Source organism: Schistocerca nitens, chromosome 2 (assembly GCF_023898315.1).
Source record: "Schistocerca nitens isolate TAMUIC-IGC-003100 chromosome 2, iqSchNite1.1, whole genome shotgun sequence".
NCBI classification, from domain to species: Eukaryota; Metazoa; Arthropoda; class Insecta; order Orthoptera; family Acrididae; genus Schistocerca; species Schistocerca nitens.
In genome coordinates, this window is record NC_064615.1 from 1,017,895,961 (window position 1) to 1,017,909,135 (window position 13,175).

The following is a 13,175-nucleotide window of genomic DNA, read 5'->3' on the forward strand; positions in this document are numbered from 1 at the left end:
TTTACTTTACTGTAGATCTAGCGCAAGTGACAGTTAATCATTCACTCGTAATAGTAAAATTCATGTTGATGGTTTTAGTGAAACGAGCGACTAAACGTTTTACCGTTGTTTAGGTAAAAATGTTTTGATTTGGGAAGTTCAGGTAGGACATAGAAGATGAATGTAAACATGTTTAACCAATTAGTTTTATTATCACATAATTATCAATGTTATGTTTATCTAATGCGTCTCTTAACATCACTGGGTAAAAAGGCCCTTTGTAGAAACTTCCACTGTGATACCAGCACTACATACTAAACATAGCGTTCACATCTCATGCTCCAAATGATGCCCATTTGCTTGCATACATAGGGTCACTCTGCGGATGAAGGATGCCATACTTCGTGCTACTCTTTCCTCTTTGATGGCTGTACAAGCATCAATAATGCGTTGCTTCATGTCCTCTGGTGTTGTTGGTTCATGTTGGTAAACAGCATCCTTCACTGCTCCCCAAAGAAAATAATCCAGCGGTGTAAGGTCCGGAGATCGGGCAGGCCACCTAACTGGGCCACCTCGTCCAATCCACCTACCAGGGAACTTACGGTTCAGAAGTCGTCGTGCTCGTACACCGTTATGTGCAGGGCATCCGTCATGCTGATACCACATGACCATTCTCCGGTTCAGAGGTACAGTGTCCAAGAGAACAGGAAGATTGTGTCGTATAAGTCTGGAGTATTGTCTGCCATTTTGGATGCCATTTATAAAGAAAGGTCCGATAATGGTATCTCCAATAATCCCACACCAAACATTAACTTTCCACGGACGTTGACGCTCTACCTAACGGAGCCATTTTGGATTGTCTGCGGACCAATAATGCATATTCCTCATATTGACAATTCCTTTGTTGGAGAATGATGCCTCGTCGGTAAAGAGAACATCTGCAAAAAAATTTGGATTAGTGAGAAGTTTTTGCTGAGCCCACCGACAAAATGTTACCCTATTGCGGAAGTCATTTCCATGAAGATCCTGGTGTAAATGAACATGGTAAGGATGAAATTTATGATGTTTAAGAATACGCTGTGCATTTGATTTCGACACACCAACTTCACGTTCAATTTGACGTGTGCTGATTTAAGAATTCATAGCTATGGTAGCGAGCACAGCAACTTCAGCACGTTCATCTGTGCGTGTTCTAGGACGATGTCGAGGTCTTGGATTTAAGCTTTCCGTTTCACGTAGACGAGATGTGAGACGACCAAACATCCGGCGCGAAGGCGATGGCTTGTCAGGGAATCGTCTTCTGTACAGTCGTTCTGCCTGAACAGCATTTCGTCCACCTACAACAGGGTACAGTACAGGTATGTAGAGTAGGGTAGAAAACAGACATATTAACTTAATAATCATAATGTTTGCTAACAGTACTATCAACAAACAAGCAATCTCATAACGTATTTCCCGTCAACGTACATTCTCCATAGATCAGCAGCATTTCTACCATATCTTCATGTGTGTACATTATACTGTACAGTATAAGTTCCACAACACAACGTTTATTCACAATGTGTACTACCTCCGTGCCGTCACTAGATTACTCTTATGCACGACTACACTGGCAAGCGGTGTACTGCACGCCAAAGCAACAACAAATGGGATGCTCGGAGGGTGGTGGAGTACAGGAGTTTGCATGGGTCGCAAATCATAAACAAGGCGAAGTGGTAACTGTGGCAGTAGTGGGAACTACGTTAGACACTTGACTAGGTAGAGCCAGGCCCTGCGCGACAGGCACAATGGGTGATATAACGCATTAGATAAACCTTATTTTGGGTGTGCAGGATAAATAAGACAACCTGACGGGTGTACACCGATCGGTACTGGTTCATATTCTGTACGCAGATACGTAAAACGTGCAAGAGGGAAACCATTATGTGCTTATGAGAGTTGATGGCAGCAGACCGTATTATTCGTTTCGGACCTCTTGATAAGTATGGAAGTGTGATTACGCATGTCAATCACATCGCGATTACGGGCAGCATGGGGTTCACGCCTGAGCCTCAGGACGTGCGCTAGAAGCGCATGTCGGGTGTTTCAAGCGTCAACTTCGCGTCTCAATATCTCGGGATGTAATGGGAATATTGCGATGCAATGAACGCCATTGTGTATGTGCTTTGTCATGTAATGGATTGCTGAAGAAAAATTATAGGAGGTCCATTTAAAAAAAACATAAGTTTGTTTTAAAAAACACATTTGCTTTCGTTTTAGAATGTTTCCAAATATGTACATTCATGGGCCCCAGCCCTACATTGATACCGGTGAAAGTCGTTTTCCAATAGCTGTTATTGTTCCAGGGATATTTTGGGTGGATGAGATAGCTGGGACACCCTGTGTATATATGCATAGGGCTATCACATGGCTTTTGTCACCTCATTGTAAACTACTTTGCCAGCTTCTGCGTTAGATTCATTTTCTGGAGCACACGGTACAATAAAATGCTACCTGGATCTACATTGCTTCAATACACATTCGTTCCTGCAGTCGATTGTACACTTGACCGTATACGGCGTCGATGTATCAGTTGTTTAACGTTCACAGATCACGAAGTCTCGGCAGGAACTGCCATATATTGCATAAAACCAACATTACACAGTTCAATACAAATTTTTCGCAATGTTTTGAGTGAGTTTCAATAGAAATCAGTTTTCATTTATTGATCCCTCAGAAAGAATAGGTTAGTAACTATCCCAGTCTCCACCTCACAGATCTGATGATAATCGATGTACTAGCAGTTAAAGAAAAGTCTAAGATCTGGCGTACTCAAAATCCAGCAAAATTTATATTCCATATTCCTCTCAATAACCGTTATGGTTATGCATCTGCTTCTTACCACGAATCCAGTTTCTACTGTGTCACTACCTTCGTTTTCGAAACGTTTACTGTCTCTTTTTACTTTTTGTGAACGCTGCCAGAATATAACACCTTCCAAATATAATGCCGTTTTACGTGTTAGCTTTAAGCAGAAGTACATCGTACGCTAATTAATTTTCACAGTAGACACCGTAAACGGACGATTCTTCGCATTTCGGACGACTAGAATAATAAAAAAACCGATCCTTTCATTGGTAATTACCATCATTACACGTTTTTTATTTTCTCATATGCAGAATAAATGCTAGACCTTTTAAGAGTTTTAAAATGTCAGTTTGTATCTATCGATCAGTAGTTTAAAATTTTTGCAAAAAATAAAATACACAGGTTCCGTTTAAGTGATGCTGCTACCTGATAACTGTGTTACGAGACGCTAATCCTCAGCTTAGCTTAGTACTCCTACCTGTCACCGATAGCTCCACTGTCAACCCCACAAGAAAGTTTCGCTTAGTATATATAAAAGAAAACAATATTCCAGTGCTTATGTCTTTTTCAGATGCATAACACTTGCATACAAAGGACCGTGTAATTGACTCATAATGTGCTGACTGGTTGGACAACTTCGTATTTATAAACGAAAACATAGAATTGTTAATGCTCTACTCACTTATTTAAATAAAAGGTTTCCAACTTACAGTGTGATTATCGGACTATGAACACCCTCAGCCAACAGGACATAGACACAACCGTGAATAAATGCGAGTTGTAATAACACATTAATGTCATATTTAATTGTGCAGCTGTATCGCAACCGGAAATATTTAAGGTAAACATTAAATTAGTGTGAGTGGTCCATAAGGAAACGTAATTAGTAAACCTTGAGAAAACAGTATGTCTGTTCGAGGAGCAGACGGAAGAGGGAGTGGAGAATGAAAGCGAAAAGAAATCAACCTGAACATGAATCTAAATTGTTATCACCTATACGCTGTACACAAACGGCAGGTCTATATAAGTTAGTACAAACAATTCCTCGTAACAGATAATTATACAGTATGTAGGTTATTAAGCTACGTACTGTATTTTACTTGTTGGGATAAACTACTTATAAATGGAACAACTACATAAATAAAATTCAATGATATGTGCAGGTAACGCATGTGTCGTAGTGTTGTTAATTCCGTGAAGCCGTCTATGTGGTCAGAGAACTACAGGAAAGTAGCGCCAGGAGACGCTGCACGCCAGGGGCTTCGCGGCTTGTTAAGGAGCCTTGTTAGAAGAACGGGCTTTTGCTCTCAGGCGCATCATTTTCCACCGAGTCACACTCTCCGATGTATCGCTGGCCGGCCTTAAAGACCTCCACGTGGCAGCGTAGGCGGCTTCACACCAGGGAACAAGTGGCCTCTCAAGCGGCTGGGAACGTCCTCAGTAAAGAGGAAGCATCACTGCAGCACAGTGTGGCACTTTTCCGACTCTGTTCTACGTATAACAAAACCTTAATTAGAAAATACGAAATTGCGCAGTTCCCCACTTGCACAAGCGCAAGTGGGGAAGAGTTCTGTATGAACACAGTTTTGTGTATAAGTACAAAGGGTGTTCAAAAAGTTTTGCACAGTCGCTCTAATTTTTTTTTTTTTTTAAGGAGGAGAATGGAAATTTTTTGTGAGCATACTTCGAATATTTAGCTAGAAGCTGGTATACAAAAGTACTTTCTTTTATTTACAGATGAGCCATAATGGACCCTGACGTAGATGTCAGATTGCGACAACGGTCGATGATGGAGTTCCTCTTCAAGACCGGCGATGATTCTGCCACATCGGTTCACAGGAAGTTGCTCCCTGTTTATGGGGAGGGCACAGTTGGTTGCAGCAGTATCCTGCGGTGGTTGCAATGGTTTAGAGAAGGTGATTATTCTCTACTGGACAATCCACGATGCGGTAGACTATCGACGGCAGTGAGTGATGTGAATAAGGAGACCATTGATCAAATCATCCAAAACGACACATTTGTGACGACACGGCAGCTTGCTGAAATGACTCGTTTGTCATTGGGTAGTGTGGTATCACTGGTACAGTCACGAGGGTACAGAAACATCAGTGCACGATGTTGCCAAGATTATTGACAAGAGAAATGAAAACGATGAGGAAGAATGTGTGCGAGGGTCTCATGAAGACCTTTACTGAAGATTGGAAACAGTGTTTTGATGGCGTCATTACCAAGGATGAAACATGGTTATTTTTGTCCGAACCTGAGAGAAAAACCGAATCCATGGAGTGGCGTCATCTGGGTTCCCCTCGCAAGAAGAAAACAAGACTTCCACGAACAGCAGGCCGAAAGATGATGGCCTCCTTCTTTTGGGATCAGTGTGGTGTCATTTTCATTGACGTTTTGGAACCTGGCTCCACAGTTAACGGGGACCGTTACTGTATGTCACTGGACAAGCTGCGACGTGTCATCAAGACCCACAGACCACAGCTTCAGAGTCAGCTCAGCAGACTACACCATGACAATTCCAAACCCCATACAGCACTTATGACGCACGAGAAAGTCAGGAAAATGGGTTGGAAAATTGTTCCTCATCCTCCCTACAATCCAGACTTTGCTCCGGCTGATTTTTACCCCTTTGGTCGTCTGAAGGCTCACCTGCGCGGTAAAACATTTGATAGCGAGAAAGACCTTATTTCCTGTGTCAAGCGACGGTGTAAAAGTCAATCCTCAGAATTTTACCAAAGCGCATTTACCGTACATCATGTAAAGAACATTGGGCCAGATGCATCACAGCTGATGGAGACTACATTGAGTAGGCTCAATCTATAGCTAAATGTTCAAGTACGTTCACAAAAAATTTCATTAGAGATGACTGTGCAAAACTTTTTGAACGCCCTTTGTAGGTCATCTATAGATTCTGACGAGTGAGTTTGCGAGTATAAAAATATGACATAAAGGGCCGTATCTGTTGATTGGGTTGACTTAGAAGCTTAAATTTTTTTCCAAGGCCAGGGAACTGTTTACAATATTTGATATAAATTTCAACTTGGCACCTTCAACAACTCCTGAGAAAATGGGATCTTAACAGGCAGCCGTATCTTCCGTTTGCACAGACTTAGAAGCTTAAATATTTTACACCGTGAATGAACGCCCCCCCCCCCCCCCCCACACTTGTACCAAATTCTAGAAATGTCTCCGTTCAGCCAATGAGTCTGTATAATATGGTATGAGGCGCACAGTATGACTATCCGTCCTTTTCCATTCCAGTTTTGCGGAAATTAAGACAATCAGTCCTTGGATTAACTCAGTGAATCATCGTGTAGGACTCTTTCTGCCTGATTTGCCGATGAGCTCTCGAAGTTTATGTCATGGCTGAAGCAGTATTAATGCTGTCGGGTTCTCTGTGATGGGCAGTTCTGCTTCCTATGATTCTAAGTTTACAGGAAGCTATATTAATAAGATTTTTTCTCGGGCTTCCAGCTGCGTTAGGTGGTTAAAATCCCACGAGCTCTCGACCGAGCTCTCCCCGGTCATTGTGAAGTGGTAAATCTGACTGCTGTGTCGCCGTGGCCGCGTCGTTATATAGCCGCACTGCTGGCTGTGACGTCACTAGTGCTCTCTTCCTCGCCATATATGGTAATGTTTTCATCCCGCGTCCGTCGCGCCCGTTTTAACATCGCGATAGCCGGGTCCTAGGCTGTGCTGAGCTGCAAACCGCCGTCCTTGTTGATGGTGTTTTCAGAGGTATTTATTTCAATAGCTTCTTTTACGACGCTATCCCAAAATCCCTTCGTCTTCATAACGACAGATGTTAAATCGAATAAAATTCGGTGTCCATTTTCTAAGGCGTGTTCAGCCACGGCTGATTTTTCTGGATAGCGTAGGCGTAATCACCTCTAGTGTTCCGTCCGGCGTATCTCCACAGTGCGTACTGTTTGGCCGACGTAGTAACAGCCACACTGACATGGTATCTTGTACACTCCAGGCGTTCTAAGCCCTAGATCGTCCTTCACAGGCCTCATGAGCTGTAGAATTTTTGTTGGGGGCCTGAACACCGATGAAATGTTGTATCTCTTCAGGAGCCGGCTAATCTTTCCAGACACTGTACCACAGAAAGGCAAAAACACAAGTTTCTTGCTTTCTTCTTCGGTGGTGTTCTCTTCCCTGCTGGTGTGTTTCTTGCGTGTCACACCAGATATAGAATATAGTACCTGTCCGTGGCTGCGCCTGTTTTCCCGGAAGACTTTTTGGAGGTGGCTCAGTTCTAGTGGCAGACTTTTAGAATGTGAGACGACTTTAGCACGATGGACGAGGGTATTCAAATGCCACGTTTATGTGCCGGATGGTGCTGGCTGGGAGCGCGCAGATACCGATCTGTGTGTGTCGGTTTCCTGTAGACACTGTAGCTGACGCTCCCATTGGTTTTCCGTCAAACGAGGACGTCAACGAAGGGCAATGCACCATCTATCTCGACTTCCATCGTAAACTTGATGTGGCCATGATGGATACAGTTTACGATGTGGAAGTTTACTATGGAAGCCGAGAAAGACGGCGCATTGCCTTTCCTTGACGTCCTTGTTCGACGGAAAACCAATGGGCACCTCGGCTACAGTGTCTACAGGAAACCGACACACACAGATCGGTATCTGCGCGCTCCCAGCCAGCACCATCCGGCACATAAACGTGGTGTTCTGAATACCCTCGTCCATCGTGCTAAAGTCGTCTCACACTCTAAAAGTCTGCCACCAGAACTGAGCCACCTCCAAAAAGTCTTTCGGGAAAACAGGTGCAGCCAATGACAGGTAACATATTCTATATCTGGTGTGACACGCAAGAAACACACCAGCAGGGAAGAGAACACCACCGAAGAAGAATGCAAGAAACTTGTGTTTTTGCCTTTCTGTGGTACAGTGTCTGGAAAGATTAGCCGGCTCCTGAAGAGATACATTTCATCGGTGTTCAGGCCCCCAACAAAATTTCTACAGCTCATGAGGCCTGTCAAGGACGATCTACGGCTTAGAACGCCTGGAGTGTACTAGATACCATGTCAGTGTGGCAGTTACTACGTCGGCCAAACAGTGCGCACTGTGGAGCAACGTCGGACGGAACACGAGAGGTGATTACGCCTACGCTATCCAGAAAAATCAGCCGTGGCAGAGCACGTATTAGAAAATGGACGAAAAATCTGTCGTTATGAAGACGAAGGGATTTTGGGATAGCGTCGTAAAAGAACCTATTGAAATAAAAACCTCTGAAAACACCAGCAACAAGGACGGCGGTTTGCAGCTCAGCACAGCCTAGGACCCGGCTATCGCGATGGTAAAACGGGCGCGACGGACGCGGGATGAAAACATTACCATATATGGCGAGGAAGAGAGCACCAGTGACGTCACAGCCAGCAGTGCGGCAATATAACGACGCGGCCTCGGCGACACAGCAGTCAGTCTTACCACTGGACAATGACCGGGGAGAGCTCGGTCGAAAGCTCGTGGGATTTTAACCACCTGACGCCGCTGGAAGCCCGAGAAAATTTTATTAATTCATATCGCCGCGAAACCATGCATTCATACAGGAAGCTATATGATTCGGAATTACGTTCAAAAGGGATGCCATTATGATGTATTTATTTACTAAGCACCATAACTTGATAATAAAGACACAATTAATAACGATCAACTGATTAAATATTTCGCAGCTCGTGGTCTTTCGGTAGCGTGTTCGCTTCCCGCGCACAGGATCCCGGGTTCGACTCCCGGCGGGGTCAGGGATTTTTCCTGCGTCGAGATGACTGGGTGTTGTTGTGTTGTCTTCTTCATCATCATCAGTCATCCCCATTACGGTCGGAGGAAGGAAATGGCAAACCACCTCCGCTAGGGCCTTGCCTAGTACGGCGGTGCGGGTCTCCCGCACCGTCTCCTACGCCCCTCAGAGTATGGGACCTCATCATCATCATCTTCATCAACTGAAAACTAACAATTTACCGATAGCGTGGTCTTACGACAGAACGAGAACGGAAGGCATCCTATCGGCGAGTGAAGACTATGGCGAGCATCCTGTACCTCATACTTACACTCGTGATATTTCGTAGCCGTTCGCACATTTTCGTGAGCTTAAACATTATTCCTTTATTTATTAAGATGATCGATTTCTGGCGTTGTGATACCGTTGTAAGAAAGTCTTAAGACCTGTAGCCTTGTCCTAATACCTTTATCTGAAGAAATGGCGTAGTATCAATTAGTAAAGTAAGCAAGTTTAGTTGCTTCGCGTTGGAATAACAGTCCTTTCCCTACTCACCTCGCTGCTGACATAACGGGCATTCTCACGTCTAGCCACAGCGCCTCACACCACTGTCCACTGGCAACGCCATAAGGTCCACCGTTTCCTTTCAGGCAGAAAGGGAACTGTAAACTTCCTCCCGACTGTGTGTGTTCTGCAGTACCAGTTTACTCACTGAATGTTACATGGTATCTGCAGACGCGATAAAAAATTGTAAGACTGGAGAATAAGGAAAAAAAATGTGGCTCAAAAAGAAAGGTTACCTCACAGCAGCTAAGGTACATTAGACCTTAGTATGTGACAAATTTTAACCTGAGCCCTGTACGCGTTTCTGAGAAAGAGGGCTCTTGACATACAGACATACGGACAATAAAGTAATCCCATAAGGGTTCCGCTTTTACTGATTGTGATACGGAACCATAAATATGCCGAAATAATAATAGGAGTTTGAACTACTATAATATAACCTTCCTTCACGTTATAGCGCATAAAATATACAAATACCTTCAAAAATGAAAGTTAAATTCACTTCTTTTTATACATTAAGACATAAAAACCCAGGAAATGAAACATGGAAAAAGTAAAAGAAGAAAACAGTAAAAATGTTAATGACAAAAACTGAAATTGTCCAGTAGGGAATGGGAACAAAATCAAAGCTGTAGAAGTATGCATTGCTACAAGAAAGATACCGTTTACAATAAAAACCAAAGAATCTTTCTGAGAAAACAGTAGCAGCTGTGCGAATATGATGAGCTCCTATGGCAAGTTAGTACTAAGCAACGAAGAGAAAGCGGAAGGAAGTAGAAGGACTGTGTAAACGAAAGTGACTTCCACTACACACCTGCATCCATCTATACATCTTTACTTTTCAAATCACTGTGAAGTGCATGACAGTGCATATTTTATTGCGTGTTATATAGGATGGTCGGAAACAGTCTGAGAAGCTTGGTTCAAATGGCTCTGAGCGCTATGGGACTTAACATCTGAGGTCATCAGTACCCTAGAACTTAGAACTACTTAAACCTAACTAACCTAAGCACATCACACACATCCATGCCAGAGGCAGGATTCGAACCTGCGACCGTAGCAGTCGCGCGGTTCCGGACTGAAAAGCCTAGAGCCGCTCGGGCACAGCGGCCGGCCTGAAAAGCTTGTAAGTGTGTTTAAGGGTAGGTCGCGCTGAGATATAAACTGTTAAGAAAACAATTCGATACGTTGGGGCGTTGTCGATGTAATTAGTCTTGAAGTTCGCCAATATGGTGGTTGTGCATGTAAATTACGTCGGCATGACATATACAATTAGTGTCAGCTGCGTAGGTGACAACGCACGAGACTGTTCGGCCTGTGCCTCGTGTTTTTGGTGCTTACTACCATCGCGTGTCCAACCTTTGTGTCTCTCTTTTGGTCGTATTTAGGACATAAAACAAAGGACATGTTTGGCGACACTGTGAAACAGCACAACGTATCAATTTTTTTCTTAACAATGAGTTCCAAGCACAGCCTGCCCTGCAACACCATTCAGGCTGTTTCTGACAACCCAGTATATTCTTCTTCGCGTTCCACTCGCCTATGGAGCGCGGGATGTATAACGGCTTTAATACCTAACAAGGGAACCTCGCCATCGCACCCCCCTCAGATTTAGTTATAAGTTGGCACAGTGGATAGGCCTTGAAAAACTGAACACAGATCAATCGAGAAAACAGGAAGAAGTTGTGTGGAACTATGAAAATAAAGGCAAAATATACAAACTGAGTAGTCCATGTGCAACATATGTAACATCAAGGACAACCAGAGGTCAAGAGCGCCGTGGTCTCGTGGTTAGCGTGAGCAACTGCGAAACGAAAGGTCCTTGGTTCAAGTCTTGCTTTGAGTGAATATTTTAATTTTTTATTTTCAGACAATTATGTGACGCACATGCCGTCACGAGTGTCGTATAGAATATATCAGAAGTGTTTTCCTGTGGAGGAATCGGTTGACCTATGACCTTGCGATCTAATGTTATCGGTTCCCATTGGAGAGACATGTCCTTTTGTCTATTAATCGCACAGTTTTGCGGTGCGGTCGCAAAACACAGACACTAAACTTATTACAGTGAACAGAGACGTCAATGAACGAACGGACAGATCATAACTTCGCGAAAAAAAGAAGAAAATTTTTGACGCAAGCGAAGACTTGAACCAGTGACCTTTGGCTCCGCAGCTACTCACGCTAACCACGGGACCACGACGCTCCTGTGCTCACATTCTCCTTTAATGTTGCTTATCTTGCGCATGGACTACTCAGTTTGTATATTTTTGCTTATTTTTTTCATAGTTCCACACAACTTCTTCCTGTTTTCTCGATTGATGTATGTTCAGTTTTTCAAGTCCTATCCACTGTGCCAACTTATAACTAAATTTGAGGGGGGTGCGATGGGGAGGTTCCCTTGTAAGGGGCGGCTGCAATTAGTATAATCTTGTGTTTACAGTCTCTATGGGTGAGGCAGGTACGTGGCTGTAGCATATTCCTCGATTCATCAGTTAATACTGATGCTTGAAGCTTTGTAAGAAGGCCTTAGCAGGATAGCTGTCGTCCGTCTTCAAGAGCCTGCGCACTCAGATTTCTCAGCATTTCCGCGACCTTCTCCCATGACTCAAACAGACCTGTGATTATTCGTGCTGCCTTTCTTTGTATAATTTCAGTGTCTAGTATTAGTACTATCTGGTATACCTCCCACACATCTGAGGGATGTTGTAGGCTGCTCCATGTCACTTAGACAGGAACATTCGCCTGTGCCGAGATTATCGCTTTTTCTGAAAAACTAATGTACACTGGTTTATCTAATGAATGAAATGCGGAAATTCAAACATTTTAATTATTTATTCAGTTCCAGAAAGAAAACAATCAGTCCCAGACAAAGATTTATCATTCTTGTACAATATTTTAGCTATACAGAGCTGAAGAACAGAGTCCCTTAGGTAGTCCTCAGATAAACCAACACAGGAATTTGCAACGCATGGTGAACTTGGAGAGTCACTTAGTCTTTCTTATCTGGTCATTATCAACAGAATTGAGGTTGCTAACATTTTCAGTTGGGTGCTGTAGAACGACGTAGTAATACTTGCATGCTCTTGATAAAATATTTAGATACAGTTCGTTTCCGTATAATTCTGAGCCTGTGTGATCTACCGTTGAGAGATCGTTTTCGTCAGGAAAATGAAACATCTCCTTCGTCATCTGCTTCTGTTAGACATATTTGCAGTTATTTTCCCAGCCATTGAACTATAGAACTAACAGCCTGAGCTAGGAACCATTATGTGCTACGACTTCCTTGTTGAATATAACTAACGAGAACAATTGTGAAACGAGCTGCTACCTATCGTCAAAAAAACCATACAACCAACAAACAATCGTGAAATGAATGAGCCATAATAAATTAAATCAAAACTGATACTATGTAAAGGAGATACCTGTAAACAGAAAATAGTTCTAACTATTAAAATTGTACTTTATAAAGAAAAAGGAAATAAGTAATTTGGTGGTTGCGACTTATGAACAAACTTATTGACTAGAAATTCCTCTAAGTGAACTCACTAAAAAATAAATTAAACTGTGGCGTAAACAGGTACCTAAAACGCCATACAAAAGAACTTAAAGAATAATTTGGATTATCTGCCTCTGAGGCACAATAGTACGAGTTCAGGAATATAAGTCTGTGAGGTGGCTGCGCATTTCCTTTTATGTGGAACATACGCCTGTGAGACGAGGGTCAGGAATTAAATCAAGTTTTCTTAGGTAAATCAGCACGACGAGCTACGTGACCTTCAATGTGTTGCGACTGAATAGCAAATGAGACTCTCGTAACCGGCTGGAATATTATGGCGAATTTCAGCGCCTGTAGCGGAACAAATGTAAACCTGTTCCGCCTGTTAGATGGATGATACATTCCAAGTGATACGACTGATTTATGAGCAATGTCCTTTGGAGGGTGACCACATTTTCCCAGGATCCCATCAGTAAACGGACATCTGCCACCTGCTTTTCCTACAGCCAAGCCTTTGTTATCATTACGTTTCATAACCCCCACCCCCATT